Source organism: Ambystoma mexicanum, chromosome 9, assembly GCF_040938575.1.
Source record: "Ambystoma mexicanum isolate Mex_15411 chromosome 9, UKY_AmexF1_1, whole genome shotgun sequence".
Classification (NCBI taxonomy): domain Eukaryota; kingdom Metazoa; phylum Chordata; class Amphibia; order Caudata; family Ambystomatidae; genus Ambystoma; species Ambystoma mexicanum.
Genome location: NC_090931.1, coordinates 179,246,550 through 179,258,691, shown reverse-complemented (window position 1 = coordinate 179,258,691; position 12,142 = coordinate 179,246,550). Strand labels below are relative to the sequence as shown.

Here is a 12,142-nt window from a genome sequence, read left to right as displayed (position 1 = left end):
TTTTCCCCACTCGCTCGTGTATCCGATTTGGACTCAGTTTCTTTCGGTTTTGGAGTCTGACAAACTCCATAGGCATCTTTTTGTATTGTGACACAGCACCTTCAGTGCAGTGTCAGAGCAGTCCTTTGGATTTCTGTTTAAATACCTTCTCTTGGATAAACTACTCTTTCCAAGAGTAGTAAAGCGAAATGGACTACTTACCTTTTTCTCTTTGTAGACCCAGCACACATGGAGTGCGGGGGGTTACTTGGTATCCCCTTTGTCTACCTTCTCGTGTATAAAAAATACAGGTTAGCCTCACTACAATTAATGGCTGGTGGCAGTGGTTTAATTTTCCATCCATTGTGCGTTTTTACAGCAGGCTGAATCCTCAGCTGTAGTATTGCACCCATGGGTGCCCATTTTGTTAAAACTGCCCTGGTATTCTTTTTGCACTATTTCTTGTTTGGGAGGTCCTTCTTGGGTTTTACTCTGTGCACCGAACCAGGTTTGGTCCCTTGGTCATTTTGTGTAACCCTCCTTGGACCTTCAAAAGGTGGCAACCAGCTTCACCTAGCTACCACTCAAATTGCTCACCTGTTAAACACTCCTCTGACAGCCATCTCCTGGAAAAAGTTGACATTCTTGCTCTCACTGAGACATTGTTCACCCTCAGCTCTGTCCCTACTTTTGACACTCCCGAGGGCTACACGATCCTCTCTAAGCCCAGGCCCAACAGGTCTGGAGACGGAGTGGCCCTGATCTTGCCTGAATGGGTCCCTGCTGCCATCATTCCCCCATCAGACCTACTCTTCCTCCAAATACCTCATTGGTAGGGTTAGTGTGCCTCCAATCCTCTGACGCTTGCCACCATCTACAGGACTGCAGGTGCGATCTCCCTCTTGGAGTGGTCTGACCTCACCTCTTCTGGCCTCCACCTCCAAGGTTCTCCTCAGACTTCAATATTCACCTGGACTCTCCTGCAACCTCCAACTATCCCTCACCATTCTTCCCTCTGGTCCGACACACTCAGCCAGACACACCTTAGATGCTCTCATCTCAGCAGACATCCCCATCTCCAACCCTCAACTACACTTCTCTCCTGGTCTGACAATGCTCTACTGTCCTCTTACCTTGATCTCTTGGGTCCCCCGGCTAAGCCTCTGCCTGCACGGCCAGGCTCCTTTTCCACCATTCGACAGATTAAGTGTCCCTTTCATTCCTCCCACTCCGGTCAGACTCACACTGAGACAGCTACAACTCCTAGCTGATAAATATGCCTCCGACACTCACCCTCCTACCACTAATGGCAACATCAAACCTACCTTCCAATTCACACCAGTCTCACAAGAACTAGTGTTCAACATCACCAAGCTTAAAGCCTCCAATTGTAAGGGAGACTCCGTCCAGGCTAAAGTAGTCAAATCATGCGCCCATGCACTGACACCCATAACAAGATTCATAAATGCATCCTTCGACAAAAATATGGTGCCAGCTAGCATTAAGGAAGCCTGGGTTATCCAATTGCTAAAAAAACCTAACTTTGAACCCAGTGTGCCCACAAACTACAGACCAACGGTCCCTTTCTCATTAAACATCCTTGATAAAATAGCCTACAATGAAGTCCAAGCACATTTGGAACAGAACCAACTCCTTGGCACCAGACAATCCAGTTTCCGCCCCAACCATAGCACGGAAACCGCTCTATTGGACCTTAAAATCCAAATGACTCCAGAGAGTCAGGAAAGCGCGGTATCCTCCTCTTACTGGACCGATCTGCAGCATTCAACCTAGTGGACCACATGGATAAAATCCTTTCTGGCAGATCGAACATTCAGAGTGTCTGTAAGCAAAGAAGCGGCAGACCCTATTCCAGTCCCCATAGGTGTCACAAGGTTCCTGCCCATCTCCCCCCGCTCTACAACACTTCCACAAAGCTCCTCTTCTCAGCACTGGACGGTATGGGTGTCATCTACACAAATTTTGCAGATGACACCCATATCCTCATCACACTCACAGGGAACTACCCACAAGACATATCCAACATAAACAAAATCTACTCCATAATCCAAAACAGGATGGCTCGTAACAGCCTTTGTCTCAATGACGAAAAGACAAATCCTCATTGTGGGCTCACAAGCCAAAATAAACACCCTCCAGCCAGACTACGCCACCATCAACATAGACGGCACCATCATCCCAGTACTCAAACATGTAAAAACACTAGGAGTATATCTAGACTAACCTCACCCTGACCAAACACATCAGTGCATTCATCCTCCACATCCTACACCTTGAAACTCATCTCACTCAGCTGCCAATTCCTGACACCATCCAATTGCATCACGCTAGCCAGGGCTTTGATCTTATCTAGACTACTGCAATGCACTATTTCTAGGCACCTCGGCCACTAACCTCAAACTGCAGTTGATTCAGAACAAAGCCCTCAGGGCTGCCCTCGGAATAAGAAACTGATCACATATCTAAAAGCAGAAGAGAACACCACTGGCTCTACCTAAATCCCCTGCCCGCAATCATCCGCTCACACAATCATACTTGCCCCTTAAAATCCCAAAATCAAGACTCCAGCCAGTCACGCCTCTCGGAAATTGAGCATCAATCACCTCATCCTCAACCGTGGGAAAACTGAAATCTTAGTTTGCAGGCAAACAGTACTTCCACCCCCACCCCCTAATCCCCCCCCACCCAGCCCCCCGTCCCTCCACCCCAACCGATTCTGTGGCCTCAATTCCTAGGACCAGCAACTTCAAACGTGGTAAAAAACACCTTGGATGAACATTGGACATAGACACTACCTCACCCAACATGTCGGTATGTAAAAACCCGTTTCTTCCATCTATAGATTCTTTGGCATATTTTCCCTCACCTATCCTCACTGCTTCTCAGCAATCAATTCCATCATCCTGTCCTGCCCCTAGACAAAGCAAACTGCCTCTACCTAGGCGCTACAGCATTTCAAATAAGGAATCGATAAAGAATCCAAAACGCAGCCGCGCACCTTCTCATCAACCTACCTCCCAGAGAACACATCAGCCCTACACTAAAAGTCCTCCAGTGGCTCCCGATTGGCCGACGCACTACCTTTGCATCCATGTGCATCACCCACCGCGCCATCCACAAAACCGGCCTGGAATTCCTTCAAGACATAATACTGCACTACCAGCCCCCTCAAGGAGACTGATCGCACAGATCACCTAGTGGCCCCACAGAGCACATCACCTAGTGACCCCACTTCACAACTCCTCCAGGCTGGGCAGATAATTTTCCATCAAAGCATCTACACATTCGCAATACTGAAAATCACCTGAAATTCAGAAAGGCCCTAAAAGCCTAGCTCCCGCCCCCCCCCCCCCCCAACATCCTTTTGAACCGCTAAACCTCTCTAAACTACATTGCTGAACCCAACATTCCTATACACCAATCACAGCACAGATGCAGGCAGCATTCACAGCGAATCACCTTGACAGACTATCGACCCCTTGGACAACACTCCAACCCAATAAATCACGCAGGGAAACCAGCAGCATTAGCTGAGGCACACCGCAATAAACTCCCTCGCCGCTCAGACTTTTCGCTCCAGAGACCACGAACAAAGACCATGCCGTCCACATTGGACAAAGAAAATGCTCCAGCTGAACTACATTAAAGCATACAGTACGTACACCTTACACCACAAATTGACACAGGCCGCAAGCATTGCCATACGTCCATGCACCATAGAACCCAGCTATTGCTGTGCCATTCCGGTCTAGCAGCGCACAGCCATCCACACAAACCTGACGTACCTCAACTGCCACTAGCATACAGTGACTACCAATGAAAGAACTTCAGTACAGCTGGGCACACATCGAATCTTCAGTAATAGCACTATCCAAAACCCCAACAGCGCCCACCCACGTGCTGGACCTTTGGGCTGGCTAACCAGCCACTTAAGTCCTAAGCAGGCGAAAAATGCACACAAGCGTCTCTTAATCTAAGCTCTTAGAACCTACCACCACCTTGACTGCTGTCACTGCGGGCGTTTCAATCACAAAGCGTATGGAGTCCATACAAATGGGGAAAGTGTGCTATATAAATAACCGAATACAACACATGGTTAATTTGATGGGACAGGGTTAGTTTAGAGCCCATAGTCCCATAGTGCAGCCAAGGTTTTTGGCGGAGGAGGTGGTGGGGGGCGGGGGTGCAGTGCAAGGGAGGGTGGCCAGGGAGACAGTTGAGGAAATGGGGCATTTTCCACGAGGGGCAGAGGTTGATTTGGGAATTCTCAGGATGATTTGTGTCATTGACATAGTTCTAGCATGTGAGGTTCTGGGAGTGGGTGCGCAGAGGCAGCGCTGCCATGTACAGGTTTAAAAGGAGGGGTGATTGGTAGGCTCCTTGGGGATCACTGGGCGTGCACTGGAGGAGAAAGGGGGGGGAGAAGTGATTTGGTGTCCATTTGTGAGGAAAAATGCGATCCAGTTGAAAGTCCGATTCCAGGGGAATGTATTCCGTCAAGGAGGATGGTGTGGTTTAGTGTCAAAGGCTGCTGAGAGGTCAAGAATAATAATGGCAGCACAGCCTTCTGCATCTGCAGGGACTTCAAGGTCATCTCAGATGGAAACTAGTGTGGATGCTGTTCCGTGAAGATAATGGAAACATGATTGCACGGGGTCCAGGAGGTGGTTGGTTTCTACAAAGGAGTTGAGGTGGGAGTATCCAGTACGGTCGTTGAGATTTGCCAAGAATCGGGTGTTGGAGATGGTCTGTAGTGCGTCAACGGATGGTTTGACGTGTGAGACTTTGAAGGGTTCTGGAAAAATGCTGGAGGTGAGCGAGTTATTTAGGGTGGACCTGGCTAGTTCCCCTGCACAAGTTGAAGATTTTAAGGAGTGAGGTGGGACGGAGGAGCCGGATGTCAGCTGTCAGACAGCACCTTGATAAACTCCAGACTCGAGATAAGGGCACATGGGTTGGATCTTGGACAGCGGGGGGGGGTTGGTCAGTTCAGCATCGATGGTGGGTGTCCTGTGGAAGTGTTCAGAGAGGGAATTGCAGCGATTGAGATGGTGTTGGGGTGGCCGTGCATGGAGGGTTCGGGAATTCAGAGATTATCCTGGGAAGGCTTTTGCTATTGTTGTGGCAGTTAAATATTCTGTTATTGTAATAGGCTTTTTTGGCCTTGCGGATCTCAATTTTGTAGTTAGAGATGGTGGGCAGGGGCCGATTTGTTTTGTGGGGGTGGGTCGCCATCCAGAGCATGGTTTTGGGGTTTGATCGCCTCGAGGTGGGAGGTGAACCACTTGGGGGAGTTGGCGTGGGAGGGGGGGCAGAGCAGGAGGGGAGACGAAGAAGCACATTGAAGCCAAGAGTCGAAAAGGTCTATTGGTGGATGTCCTTCTGGGGGAGGGAGTGAAACAGGGCTTCTGCCAGGTCTTGGATTACCTTTACCTTGTTCCAGCTCTTTAACTGAGGGAGCAATGGTGCAAGTCTTGAGGCGGTGGGGGTGTACAGAGAAAGAAGGGCATAGCCGAGTAGTGTGATATGGGATACATTACTCACCGTAATCGTATTTCTGATGCTTGTATCTGCTTAGATTCACATGCTGTGCATAGGCCGACATCTAGTGGAAGCTGCGGAGTATTACAGTTTGTTTTTCGAAAGTCGAAAATGGGCGTCGACACAGGCGTGCCAGTAATACTATCCCTAGTGTGACGTCCACTGTACCCAAGATCCCTCACGCGTGTAGGATCCTCAGATTGTATTTTTTCTGACATGAGGAAGCATGAGGAGTAGCGCGAGTACAGATAATCCAAGCAGATAGACAGAAAGGTAAGACCACAAGCAATCATGCGCCTTCTCTCGGAGGGGAGGAAGGGTGGGTCGCATGTGAATCTAAGCAGATACAAGCATCAGAAATACGATTACGGTGAGTAATGTATCCCTTCTGAGGCTTGTGGAATCTGCTTAGATCACATGCTGTGCATAGATTAGCGAGCAGTACCAGAAGAAGGAGGTGGGATGTGAGAAGGGTCATGAGCAAACAGGTGTCTTAGAACCGCTTGTCCCACTTGCGTATCTGTCTTGGAATGAGTGTCAATGCAGTAATGCTGAGTAAAAGTGTGAATAGAGCTCCAAGTAGCCGCTTTGCAAATGGTGTCGAGGGGAACATTTGCAATGAAAGCCAGAGTGGCACCAATGCCTCTAGTAGAGTGGGCCCTTGGCGTAAAAGGCAGAGTCTTTTCAGAAAGAGAGTAACACAGCTGTATACAGTTGATAATCCACTTCGAGATAGCGCCCTTAGAGACGCGATCCCCCTCTCTGCCTGTAGCTACGGAGACAAACAGTTGATCTGTTTTCCTTAGCGGTCTGGTTTTATTTACATAGTATAGGACCGCCCTACGCACATCTAGGGTGTGTAGTTTCACCTCAGCTGAGCTTTGCGGGTTCTGGAAGAAAGCCGGAAGCTCGATGGACTGGTTTACATGGAACTTGGATATGAATTTAGGTGAGAACCTAGGGTGTGTGCGTAAAACCAGTTTGTCCTTGTGGATAGTAAAGAAAGGATCCTGCACTGACAGAGCCTGAATTTCACTGACCCTTCTTATGGAGGTAATGGCTACTAAGAAGGCCGTTTTATAAGTCAGGTGTTTGAGACTACTTTTATGCATGGGTTCGAATGGGGGTCCCATGAGCTTAGCTAGCACCACGTTGAGGTCCCATCCTGGCGGTGGGTTCGAAATAGGAGGGTGAAGTCTCTTTACTCCTTCCATGAAGGCTTTAACCACTGGTACTTTCCACCACGAGACCTTGTTCTGGGATGTGGTGTAAGCCGAGAGGGCTGCCAGGTGTACTTTCAGCGAGTTAAAAACCAACCCTGCATCCAGCAGGTGGAGCATGTATGTCACAACGTTGGAAGGAGTGCAATCAACCGGGTTGATTTGTTTATTCTGGCACCAGATAACGAATCTTTTCCACTTATCAAAGTAACAGTGCCTTGTATTTGGTTTCCTGGACTCCTTTAGAATGTCCATACACCTTTGTGGTAATTTGAGATGTCCAAACTCTATGACTTCAGGAGCCATGCTGCTAGGTTCATAGAGTTGGGTTCCTGATGCACTGTTTGACCCTGTTGCTGGGACAGTAGATTGTACCAGGCTGGGAGTCTGATGGGTTCGCACACCGCCATCCTGCGTAGGTGTGGAAACCATGGTTGTCTCGCCCACATGGGAGCAACTAGGATGAGCGTCATCGATTCCTTGTTCATCTTGTACACCACCTTCCTGATGAGAGGAGTTGGTGGAAAAGCGTACGCAAACATCCCTGACCAGTTCATCCACAGGGCATTCCCTTGGGAGTCCGGCTGGGGGAACCTGGATGCAAATCCTGGGCATTGTTTGTTTTCGCTTGTGGCGAATAGGTCTATAGTGGGGAAACCCCACTGAGAGAAGAGATCTTCTACTACGTCTCTGTGAAGGACCCATTCGTGTTCTTCTGGGAGGGAGTCTCTGCTTAGAGTATCCGCTAGGGAATTGAGCTCCCCTGGAACATGTTGCGATGACAGGAAGATGTTCCGTTTGAGTGCCCATATCCATATTTTCTGGGCAAGCTTGGACAGATTTGGCGAACGAGTCCCCCCCTTGCTTGTTCAGATAGAACATGGCTGTCGTGCTGTCCGTCCTGATCTGCACCGACAAGTTCAGTAGATGGGGCTCGAACGCCTTTAGCGCTCGGAATACTGCCAGAAGCTCTAGCAGATTGATGTGGTTCTTGGCTACTGAGTGAGACCAGTGACCCTGAGCTGTGTGGTGGAGATGGTGAGCTCCCCACCCAGTCAGGCATGCATCTGTAGTCACCACGGCTTGTACTTCGGGATCGTAAAAGGGTTTCCCCTTTGCGAGATTCTCTCTTGTCCACCAGTGTAAGCTCTGTACAAGTGTTGGCGAAACGACCACTAGATCGTCCCAATGACCACTTGCCTGAGACCACTGTTTCGCCAACCATTCCTGCATGGGACGCATGCGCAGACGCGCGTGGGGGACCAGGTAAATGCATGACGCCATCATGCCCAGTAACCGCATAGCTTTGCGTACTGTTATCTGTTGACCTGACTGATAATGCGGAATTTGCAGAAGTATATTCCGAATTCTCTCTTCCGAAGGGAAGGTCAATCCTTTCTGAGTATCTAGGATAGCTCCTAGAAACTGTTTTGAGGTGCTTGGCACCAGACTTGACTTTTTCTCGTTGATGGAGAAGCCTAATTCGTGGAGGAGGTCGATAGTCCTCTGAATGTTTGACCTGCAAATTCCTGGGGTTTCCCCCGTTATGAGCCAGTCGTACAGATAAGGGTACACCGGGATTGCTTCCCTGCGTAGGTGTGCAGCCGCCACCGCCAGTACCTTGGTGAATACCCTTGGTGCTGAAGCTATCCCGAAGGGCAGTACCTTGAATTGGTAGTGGCGACTGTCTACCTTGAAGCGCAAGTACTTTCTGTGCGCTGGGAGCATGGAAATATGAAAATAAGCATCTTTCATATCCAAGGTTGCCATGTAATCCCCCTTTTTTAGGAGGGGGATTACCTCTTGTAGCATGGTCATACGGAATTTTTGGGGCTTGACATACTTGTTGGCAGGCCGTAAGTCCAATACTGGGCGCATTGTCAAATCTTTCTTTGGCACAAGGAAGTAAGTTGAATAGATACCCTTGTTTACCTGGTGTCCTGGGACGAGTTCTATCGCGTCCTTTTCTAGCAGAATGGCGATCTCCTCGAGAAGGATCCTTTGATGCTCTAGGGAGTGCACTCTTTGTCGTGGAGGATGGTTCCGGGGACGCTGCAGTAGTTCTATACAATATCCTGCGGATACTGTTGACAGCACCCATCTGTGAGGTGATCCCTTCCCAAGCCTGGGTGAAGGTGGAAATGCGTCCCCCCTACTGGGGTTGCGTGGCAAGGGACCCTGAACTGAGCGTCACTGTTTTGGTGGAGGCGTGCCACCTCCCTTGTTGGGGCTGCCTCTGCCTCTTCCACGACCTCTCTTGTTACCCCTGCCGTAACTCTGGGTAGACTGCTGGTTGTTATTCCATTGTGTACCCTGTCCCTGGGCATAGTTGCCTCTTTGTGAATTTTGGCCGCGTGGGCGACGAAAATTACTGTTCCCCCTCTGGTTAGGGGGTTTGTTGGTAAGCTGGCCAAGGGATTTGAGAGTCTCATATTCATCTTTGGCATTTTTAAGTGCGTCTTCGACCGCTTTCCCAAACAATAGGTCGGGTTCCACTGGCTTGTCTATTAAAGAAGCCTGGGTTTCTGTCTTGAATCCCGACTGCCGTAACCACGCATGTCTTTTGATAACAGTACCTTCTGCTATCAATCTCCCTGCGTTGTCAGCGGCGTCGAAAGTTGCTTTTAAAATGCAACCAGACACGGTTCTCCCCTCTGCCGAGATCCGAGCCAGCTGGCCCTTTAACGGTTCTGGAGCAGAGGCAATGAGCGCCGCGACTTCTTCCCATTGATGGCAATTGTAACTAGCCAACAGGGTGGTGGAATTCGCAATCCTTGCCTGGTAGGCGGACGTTGAGGCTACCTTCCTGCCAAACCCGTAAAGTTTTTTGCTCTCCTTGTCGGGAGGAGCTTCTGATGAAGATAAGGGCGTGCCAGCCCTTTTTCTAGTGTTGGTAACCACTAGGGAATCTGGTTTAAGATGTCCCCTTATATACAGAGGGTCAGACTGGGCTGCCCGGAAAATCTTTTCAATTCTGGGGTTGACAGCTCTGGTGAGGTTCGGATTCACCAGGGAAGGATCTATTCTTCGTTGGATGGATTTAAGGATAGGGATGGTCTGAGCGACCGGTCTTCTCTCTCCTACAAACTCCTCCGCGAAGTCCCTTTCCTCCTGTACACCGTGGGTGTCGATGTGGAAGTGTTCCGCTGCTCGAGCGAGAACCTCGTTAAGGAGGGGCTGGTTATCAACTGGAGAGTCAGTAACTGGGGCTTCGCTTTGTACTGGGGAATCTACTCTGTAATTTTCCTGCTCATCTTCTCCCTCCTCCAGGTCCTCATCCTCTGCATAGTAATCTGTCCCGGTTTGTTCTTCCATAATTTCAAACTCCTGGTCCTCTTCAGGGAAAACTTGTCCCTGGTAACTGGGGAGTGGAGTAGAATATGGAGTGGAGTAAGGCTGAACCTCGAAGGGTTCAGGTCTTTCGAACCGGGGCTTTTTATTTAGCGGGATAGGATCGGAGGAGCCTGAGGGTGTGGCCCCTTGAGGGTTATATGAAAGAAAGTGTTCTGGGTTCTTATCATAAAAATCAGCCAAGGAAGACATCCTAGACATAACCCTGTCTATGTCTTCACTGGACCATTCCCTGGAACAGGGTATTATTTTAGCAGGTGGTGATTTATGGGACTTTTCAAGGGTAGACATGTGTTTGCTTGTCTGCCTAGGGTGAGAGGATGGCTTTACAGGGGTGGAAGGCTGTGCTTTCCGCTGTTTCCCCCCCCTCCCCGTGCGTGGAAAAATGTTTTCCCTGTCCCTTGGAGGCCCCAGAGACTTTCGACGCCTGGCGCCGAGGGTCTGGAGAGGTATCTGTGTGCTTCGGGCGTGGGGCCTCACTGGTGTTAACCGCGGTCTCGGTATCTTGGAGCGCGGCCTGGGGGTGGAAGTCGTCTTCGTCTCCCGACGATCGAACTTCCGTTAATGTGTGTAGCGAGGCACTCTTGGCAAGAGTGGATGATTGCCTTGCGTCGTGAGGTGATCTCGATCGAGAGCGCCCAGAGGACACCGAGTCGGACCGTTCTTTTTGTGCCTCTTTCCGGGAAGTCGACGTCGTCGAGGTCCGGTTGGTCTTAGTGTGTTTAGTGTGTGTTAGGTGTGTAGCGCTTGCGTCGCCGGGGGTCTTCCCCATAGCCGCCCTGCCGGACGACCTTCCGAGGTCGGGGACCTGCGCTCGTTGGCTGTCTTTCGACGCCATAATGCCCTCGCCGTCCGAAAGTACGGCGTTGCTGCCATCGCTGAAGGCGCCCTCCGCTGCCATGGCCTCCTGCCTGGCGTGGTGGGCCCAACGCTTTGTCGAACGGTCCTTAAGTGTCTTAGGTTTAAACCTACTACACGCTCTGCAGTTCGCTTCGGGGTGATCCCTCGGCAAGCAGAGATTGCACGTGGCGTGCCTGTCGACCAAAGGGTATTTGCGATTGCACTTGGGGCAGAATTGAAAAGGGGTACCCTCCATACGCACCTTAAGGCAGCGGGCTGCTAAGTGTAGGAGTATATAAAATGTAACTATATCAAGAGTGAAGAGTATGTACCACCCCCCCACTCTCCCTACTTGCAAGGGCCGAGGCCAGCGGCCTACTAGGCCCGGGCCGAGGCCAGCGGCCTTCCGAGGCCCAGATCCGTCGTGCAGCAGTCGACGGTCGATGACTTCTCCAGCCGTCGTCGAGGTTGAGGGTCGACGTTGGGGTGGGGAAGGGAATGAATAAGAATTATAATTATAATAACAGCAAAAGTATGGCTAAGGCCAGGGAACTCCGCAAGATGCTTCCGACCAGTATGGCGGAAAAAAACAATCTGAGGATCCTACACGCGTGAGGGATCTTGGGTACAGTGGACGTCACACTAGGGATAGTATTACTGGCACGCCTGTGTCGACGCCCATTTTCGACTTTCGAAAAACAAACTGTAATACTCCGCAGCTTCCACTAGATGTCGGCCTATGCACAGCATGTGATCTAAGCAGATTCCACAAGCCTCAGAAATATGGGATACATTACTCACCGTAATCGTATTTCTGATGCTTGTATCTGCTTAGATTCACATGGGTTCGAAAGGGGGGCCCATGAGCTTGGCTAGCACCACATTAAGGTCCCACCCTGGTGGTGGGTTTGAAATAGGAGGGTGAAGTCTCTTTACTCCTTCCATGAAGGCTTTAACTACTGGTACTTTCCACCACGAAACCTTGCTATGGGAAGTGGTGTAAGCCGAGAGGGCTGCCAGGTGTACTTTCAGTGAGTTAAAAACCAATACTGCATCTAGCAGGTGGAGCATGTATGTAACAATAGTGGAAGGAGTGCAATCAACTGGGTTGATTTGTCTACTCTGGCACCAGATAACGAACCTCTTCCACTTGTCAAAGTAACAGTGCCTTGTGTTTGGTTTCCTAGATT

At 50.0% G+C, this 12,142-nt stretch overlaps 1 protein-coding gene across 1 annotated transcript in view; it reads right to left on the bottom strand.

The window, feature by feature from the left end:
- The window catches only part of DDX6 (DEAD-box helicase 6), a 451,657-nt gene that overhangs the window by 309,904 nt on the left and 129,611 nt on the right, over positions 1 to 12,142 (bottom strand). The gene's annotated exons all lie outside the window — the stretch shown is intronic.